Source organism: Otolemur garnettii, unplaced genomic scaffold (assembly GCF_000181295.1).
Source record: "Otolemur garnettii isolate 467f Iridium unplaced genomic scaffold, OtoGar3 scaffold00002, whole genome shotgun sequence".
In the NCBI taxonomy this organism is placed as follows: Eukaryota; Metazoa; Chordata; class Mammalia; order Primates; family Galagidae; genus Otolemur; species Otolemur garnettii.
In genome coordinates this window covers 44474694-44483301 of record NW_003852397.1, presented here as the reverse complement: position 1 = coordinate 44483301, position 8608 = coordinate 44474694, and positions in this window count along the sequence as shown.

The window sequence follows — 8608 nt, the reverse complement described above, 5'->3', positions numbered from 1 at the left end:
GGGGAGTTTTTAAAAAGCCAGACGCCCAGGGTACAGCCCAGACCTGTTTAAATAGGTTCTCTTTGGGGGGACACATGCTTCTTCAGCATTTTAAAATCCACCCTGGGGAGTCACTACAAAGTGTAGCAAAATTTGAGACCCAGTGTTCAACAATTTCCAGAAATTTGGTGTTGGGACTGAGGACAAAGCTCTGCCCCCCACGTAGGTGACTGACAGGACTGCAGAGGACAGCATTTGCCTCGAGGAGCAAGAGGGCAAAGGAGCCTTCCAGCTGCAATCGTCAATGCCTTCCAGACCACTCGAGAAGCAGCATGGTCTGTGAGAGCCCCTCTCTGTGATTGACAAACAGCACAAACTCCTCTGAGCTAACAGGCTGACATGTCCAGCCTGACTGGACAACCACACTGACAGTTTAAGCCTAGGACGGCACAGATGAGTGTTTCTGCCCACTTGCGTGTCAGCTATTCTTGAGCATACCTTTTCAGCGTGAGCCATGCCCCAGCTTTTTGAACAAAGTCTTCCCTTCATAATTGGAAAGGCAGTTGAGTTGAGTAACATTAAACACACACACACATATACAGAAGGGAGTGAAGGCGTGTTTAACAAGAGAGCTAAAAGACTATCACAACTGGTCTGGGCCCTACCCCATACCCCACTCTCCCTCAATTACCACAGATGTGCCAGAGACCATTTTCAACTGGTGCCGAAGAAAAGCAGAGTAGGACATGGACCCTCCCTCAACATAGCTCTTTGCATTTGAGGCTTAGATTTGCTAGCCAGGGGGTGGGGGAACACAATCTCCCTGGTATCTATTTCCAACATTCAAGAACAGTTGGAACAGGGCTGCCTCCTTGCTGGGGGGAGGGGCACCTGCAATTGGCAGTGACTGATGCCTGGTTTTTCTACGAAGGGTGGCAGAAAAGACTGAGCTCAGCCTTGGTGGGAATCTTACCTTCTGGGGATCATGGAAAGGGGATAGGTATAGGATAGGTAAAAAGTGACGTTCCTGGACATGTGTGGGGATTCTTGTTCTGTATTATGAGGCAACAGACCAGCAAAATAAGGACTCTCTGAAGGACAAATATATGACCCCTTCGGGAACCTGAAAATATCTGGGGCAGGGGCATTCTTGGAAAAGATTAACTGGTAATTGTGTAAATCTTTAAAAGCATGGCCACTACATGTTTGCAATTATAAATACATGTTTAAGATTTAAAAAGAAAAAAGTGGAAAAATAACAGAACAGTAAAATCAAAAAGTACAAATTCTGTGAAATCTCAAGAGAACTACCAAGAGAAAGCCCTTGTTAACATCTTCCAAATATAATAGTTCTATTTACATATATATGTATATATATATATAACACATACATAAACACACACAAATTAGCTGTACATATTCACATACTCAATGGGGCCTAACATGTGGTGTTTTGCAACGAATTATCTTTCAGTCAACAATCAGTCCTGGAATCCTCTTCAATAAATGGTGCTGGAAAACTTGATATCTACATACAGAAGAATAAAACTAGATCCCTATCTCTTGATGTATTAAAAAATCAACTCAAAATGGATTAAGGACTTGAATTTAAGACCCCAAATTATAAAATTACTAGAAGAGAACATAGGGACAGTGGTGTAGTCAAGGATTTTATGGTAAAGGCTTTAAATACTCAGGCAACAAAAACAAAAATAGGCCAATAAAACTACCTTAAACCAAAAAGCTGTGCACACCAAAGGCAACAGCCAAGCAAGGGAGTCCTGGAGACATCTTGTAGAATGGGTGAAAATATTTGCAAACTACTTATCTAACAAGGGAATTATACCCAGAATATACAAAGAAGTCAAACAACAGCCAAAACAAAGCAAACAAAACTTCAAATAATCCCAATAAAAAGTGAGCAAAAGATTTGACAGACATTTCTCAAAAGAAGACATACAAATGGCCAATAAGTACATGAAAAAATGTTCAACGTTATTAATTATCAGGGAAATGAAAATCAAAACCACAGTGAGGTATCATTTCATCCTGGTTAGAATGACTATTGTCAAAAAGTCAATAAATAACAAATGCTGGCAAGGATGTGGAGGAAAGGGAACTCGCTGTCGGAGGGAATATAAGTTAACATTACAGACAACAGTATGGAGGTTTCTCAAAAAACTAAAAATAGAGCTATGATATAATGCAGCAATCCTACTAGGTGTCCAAAGGAAAGAACATCAGTAGAGCAAAGAGATGTCAGTACCCCTGTGTTTATTGCAGTGCTATTCACAATAGCCAAGATGTATCCAATGATGGATGAGTGGATAAAGAAAAGATGGCATAGCTACACAGTGGAATGCTGTTCGTCCATGAAAAAGAAGGAAATCTTGTCATTTGCAGCAACATAAATGGACCTGGAGGTCTTTATGTGAAATAACATAAGCCAAACACAGAAAGACAAATATCATACCTCCTCACTTGTGCGGGAGCTAAAAATGTTGATCTCACGGATGTGGAGTGTAAAATGATAGTTATCAGAAACTGGGAAAGGTGGGAGGGGAGGATGAAGAAAAGTCGCGTAACGGGTACAAACACACAGTTAGGTAGAAGGAAGATGTTCTAGTATTTGGTAGCACAGTAGAGTCACTACACTTAATAATCATTTATTATCTGCTTCAAAGTAGCTAGACGAGGAGACTTAGAATGTTCCCAACACAAAGAAATGACAAATATTTGAAGTGATGGATAACCTAATTGCCCTAATTTGATCATTACACGTTGTATGCACGTGTCTAAATATTACATGTACCCCATAAATACTTATAATTATGTATTAATAAAAATTAATTAATTAATTAATTAAAAACCACAATTAGTCCTGAGTGTGTTCTATATTAACAAATACGCATCCACAGCATTTTTAGTGTCTGCAAAGTATTCCTTTGTATACAATTTGTTTATAATTTTATGTGTAATATAACAAAGTATTCCTTTGTTTCATAATTTGACTAGTTACATTTATAAGTCTCTTTTCTTTCCTTCATTTCTCGAGATGCACCTAGGAGGGGGAGGGCTTGGGCTACAAGCTAATAGTTTTTTCTACATTGACAACAAAGTTGTTTCTTATTTTACTATTTTCATAATTAATTCTGCCATAATTCTTGCAATGCTGGAATGGAAGCTCTGCAAGAGTAAGCACATTTTCTGTTCTCTTCATGACGAATTCTAAATGCCTGTGTCTGCTTGAGCCATCATAACAAAATCCCATGACTAGATAGTCAGGTTCTGGTGAGGGCTTTGTTCCCAGCTTGTAGATGGCTGCTGTCTTGCTGTGTCCACACGTGACACACAGAGAGAGAGAGCCAGTTCTCTGGTGCCTCTCCCTACAAAGGTACTAATCGGATCACGAGGGCTCCACCCACATGACCTCATCTAACTCTATTACTTTTTAAAGGCCCCATCTCCTGATATCATCACATTGGAGGTTAGGGATTCAACATATGAACTGTGGGGAAGGGGAGGAAGACCCAAACGTTCAGTCCATGTGTGTTTCCAATTAATGAGATATATAGTGTTGATTTATTAACATTGAATTCAGGAGTAATACCACTACAATTCATGCTCCAATGGGGTTTATCTAACAGTATTTTCTCGCATTTGGGAACACTTCAGCACTGCGCTTTCAGGCCATTTAAAACAGTAAAATGAGGAACCAAAAGCACAAAAATACAAAAGATATGTCATTACATAGACCATGAAAAGGATGCCTGTTTAGAGTATAAGGACTAAAACAGGAAGGCAGAGTACCACCTTCTGCAACTTCCCCTGGGAATATGTGTGTTAAGGTGACCAGACATCCCACTTTTGGCAGGAAAGTCCCGATTTTTAGCAATTTGTCCCGTGTCCCATGGCATTTTTAAAAAGTCCTGATTTTTGGAAAGAATGCATGACAAGCTAGGGAACAGCAGGAGAACAGGAAGGGAATATTCCTGTGGCTATTTCACCAGGATATGAGTTTTATATTATTTTTGTTAATTTTATAATGTTAAACTTTAATAATAACAAATAATTGTTGAGAACTGATCGTCGAGAACTGCTTATCAAAGTTTGTATTTTTGATTGGTTGTTAGAATTCAACCACCGTTGTTTGGACTTAATGAACAATGGCATTTTTTGGCATTGGCAACCACGAAAACATTTCGTAACTGTCTGTCAGATAATACACATCGTACTGCGTGCTAGTGCTAGTTAAACAAGTGATGTCAAAATATTCAGATAATTTAGGTAAATAATTTATTTATTTCATGAATTTAGCAGACAGTACTTGTATTATTTATATTTTATGGTGGCAGCAAAAAGTCTAGCGCCAGCCTTAAAAGTGACACTTATGACTTACGAGGTATCATTATTATAAAAAATATATTGATAAGGAAAAGGTCAAATCTTGGGCATCAGCAAAAATCACGATAGAGAGCAAATGGTTAGAAATATTTCATCATTTTGAAACAAACCATGTTACATACAATAATGCACTACAAATTGTGGGATACACGTTGTCTTAACCAGGAATTAATGCTGTGATTGAACACGTTTTTTCTACAGTAAATAAAGTGTGGACATCAGAAAAATCACAATTAAGTGTTGAGACTTTGAAAGCCATTTTATGTGTGAAATATAATTTAACAAATTCTTGTGAAAAATTTCATGACCTTCTAAACAACGACAGCAATCTACTAAAAAAATTCACTCAAATGAGAAATATGCCAAAGAATAAAATAATACTATACATAATTTTTTAATGTATTATATTTGTAAATTGTACTTATGTTGAAATAAAAAAATGTATTACAATACTGTTTTTGTGTTCTATGATAATTTTTGTTTCTCCATATAGACCAAATTTTTAATTAAGAACCCCTACCCCCACCCCACCCCACCCCCATCAATGGTGTCTGGCTTTGCCAATGTTAAAATCTGGTCACCATAGTGTTGGGGGACTCAGAGTTTTCACTGCTCTGCCCATGTTCATGAATGACAGTGGAGATGCTGCAAGTATTGATCTTGGAGTTACAAATAAATTTTTGAAAGCAGGTAAATTCACAAGTAATGAGAATCAACTGTATTTTCATAGGGTATAGTCCTAGAATTGGACTTTTGAATAACAGACTATACACACTTCAGATACTAAACAGATACTGTGAAATTTCTACCCCGCTTCACAGAAAGGTGTTATTAGTTTGCTTTGTGTTCACTTTCCCACGTTCTTGTTCACTCTAGACCCAATCTTTAACTTCTATCTTTACAGTGCCTAGCATGGAGCCAAGCATATCGCTGGTGCTTAATCACTGATTCTTGGTTGATTAATTAATGAAATAGAGAATGAAGGAATGAATACTCCACTGCTGGCTCTTAATTCACAGTCATTTAGTTGTATGTTTTCCAGCTTTCTCTGATTTTGATCTTGACACTAGTCTCGAGGTCTGGGTTTTTCTACCCTGACTGTTAGTGAGTCCAAACCAGAGTGAAAAAGCACCAATTCTGAAAAAGGTGAGGACTCCAGGGCCCAGCTTCTTCTCCAAAAGGGCCAAGAGCGACAAGCACAAAGTACCGGTGCCTTACCGAGCTGATAGGCAATTGATTTTTTTATTTCAGTAAATTATCAAACATTTTTTAAAATCAAAGACAACTCTAATTAACACCAAAGGAGATTAAGCATGCATGCAAGTTTTTCACTAACTTTAATGAATTAGTTGGGTTGCTGGAACATTACTCAGGACTGGAAGAATAAAGGGCAGATATGTGCTTCTCAGCCTGCTGAGCATGATAATGAGGTCTCCACCTCATTTGCAGGGAAAATGTTCTTTAGCGAGTGCCCACGACTGACTGAGATAATGAATCTCTGCCCAATTTTCTCCAATTTTATTAATAGATTATTTTACAGACTCATGCAATTATAAATTAGCTATTCAACAGCACACAATGGAATTTATAAACAAATTTGGTTAAATGCTTTCCTTGATTGCACTGTGTGTATAACATCTTTAAAATAGGGATTTGATTCTTAATTTACACCATCAATTAATGTTTGCACACATTGTATTAATCAGTTCCCCTTGCCAGGAAGAGTCCCACTTGTTTATTGGTGCGCTTGTATTAGCATTTGCTGAGCTTCTCTGATTACTGATCTGGAATCCCTAGGAAAAGAGGGAGAAAGGAATACTAGCTTATGTTTACAACATGCTAAAGGAAAAATCAGGTTCAAAATAATGTGAACGATATAATGCCATTTTGTTCATCTAAAAGACTCTAGAAAAAAATACCCCAGACTGTTGATCATAGTTATTTCCAGGCGATAGGCTTCCTGGGGATTAATTTTCTTTCTTTTTGCTTTCCTGAGTTGTGGGATATTTTTCTCCAGTGAATATGTATTATTTGAATAATATTACATAGAGCCTTACATATACATACACTAAAATATAGAAAGCATTAGGTGGTTGCTAGGGGTCTGGAAAGTCAACAAATCCTTGTATAAATAAATGGACTACAAATATCTCTCCCATCCTAGATGGGAATGATGACTGTGACACTTAAATTTAATTATATTTCAAACACAGGCTCTAATCTCACAGAAGGGAGTTCGGGAGCTGATCTTAGAAAGCTTTAAGAACAGTCTTCAGGGTGGCACCTGTGGCTCCATGAGTAGAGCACCAGGAAGGGTGGTGGGTTCAAACCCTGCTCCGGCCAAACTGCAACAGAAATAGCCAGGCATGGTGGCAGGGGCCTGTAGTCCCAGCTACTTGGGAGACTAAAGCAAGAGAATTACCGAAGCCCAAGAGCTGGAGGTTGCTGTGGGTGACCAAAGTGAGATTCTGGCTCAAAAAAAAAAAAAAAAAAGTCTTTTTGATACTGTAAAGCTAAAGACAAAAAGGATTTTACATAAACACTTTACCCTAGACGGTAAATTTGTTTCTTTGGGGCATGGGTCAGCAATGTAGTGTACTCTAGAGTTGAACAAATAAGTAAATGTAGGTCAAAGAAAGAAGCTACGAATGCAAAAAGGGAAGGCTAAAATGTTCCCTACAGTGCTGGATTAGAGCAGGAGATATTAGTATGAAGTTACCTTTATTTCATATCCATATATTTTTCTGTATTTTAGTAAATAATGCAAATACAGGAATAAATGTCCCTGTGTGTGCATACACGGGTCACAGCACACATAAGTATTTCCTTGCTCTGTCAACTGGTAGGGCCTAGAAGCAATGACACCCAAGGTCTATAAAAACAGCATCCACATCTCCTTTCTCCATGTGACTCTTCAATAAAAAGGACCGAGGCCAGTTGGAGAAAGGGTTGGGACAGGAAAAATGGGGCAAGTCAAAAGGACAGAAGGGCCAACTTGAAACAACTCCCAATGGCCAAGGCTAGAATAGTTTTTTTTTTAATTTCAGATTAATATGAGGGTATAAACGACTTGGTTGCAATGTTTGTGTTTGTTACGTAAGGTCCCTATTGTAGTTGTGTTCTGCACCTAGGAGGCGAGCCATATACCCCTACATTATGTCTGTTGGGGGGAGCACACCAATTCTCTTTCCTCCTCCCCTCTCCTCCACTTCTCTCCCTCCCAACTTGAATTAAATGAAATAGATGCTCTTTTGTGGACATATATTAGTTCACCTACTTGCTTCATATTAGTATCGAATACATTGAATACTTGCTTTGCCCTTCTTGTGATACGTTACTAAGAAGAATGTGTCACAGCTCCATCCAGGTTAATACAAAAGATGTAAAGTCTCCATCTTTTTAATGGCTGAAAAAAATATATATTGAATGCAAAATCAGAATAAATTGTAGTAGAATGAGTAGTATGCCAATATTAATTTCTTAATTTTGATAAATGTATCATGGTTATAGAAGATATTAACATTAAAAGAAGCTGGGTGAAAGGTATACTGGATACTGCCTTCTGTACTTTTTTTTTTTTTTTGAAACAGAGTCCCACTCTGTCACCCAGGCTAGAGTGCCATGGTATCAGCCTAACTCACAGCAACCTCAAAGTCCTGGGCTGAAGTGATCCTCCTACCTCAGCCTCCTGAGTAGCTGCGATTACAGGTGCGCACCCAGACGCTCATCTGATTTTTCTATTTTTAGTAAAGACTGGGTCTTTCTCTTGCTGAGACTGGTCTCAAAATCCTGAGCTTGAGCTATCCTCCTGCCTGGGACTCCCAGAGTCTCTCTGTACTATTTTTATACATTTTCTGTAAATACAAAATTTTATAAATATTTTCAATCAATACCAAGAGGAAACTAAATTAAATAAAGCAAAAATTCATTTGACTCTTTTCCACTTCACAATTTAAGCTAATCTTTCTTTTTAATGTTAAAAAAAAATTCCTAAGCTGTTTAATTTCTTCCATTCTGAGTTTGTTTATGTTCTTTTGGACTCAGAAGGGCTCAAATACCGGAAAGTCACCTGTGAAATGCCTTGCCCAGGTGGATGCAAGAAATACCTAGAACTAATTATGGACAAAAGTATATCTCTCCGGCTCAGCGCCTGTGGCTCAAGCGGCTAAGGCGCCAGCCACATACACCTAAGGTGGCAGGTTCGAATCCAGCCTGGACCCGCCAA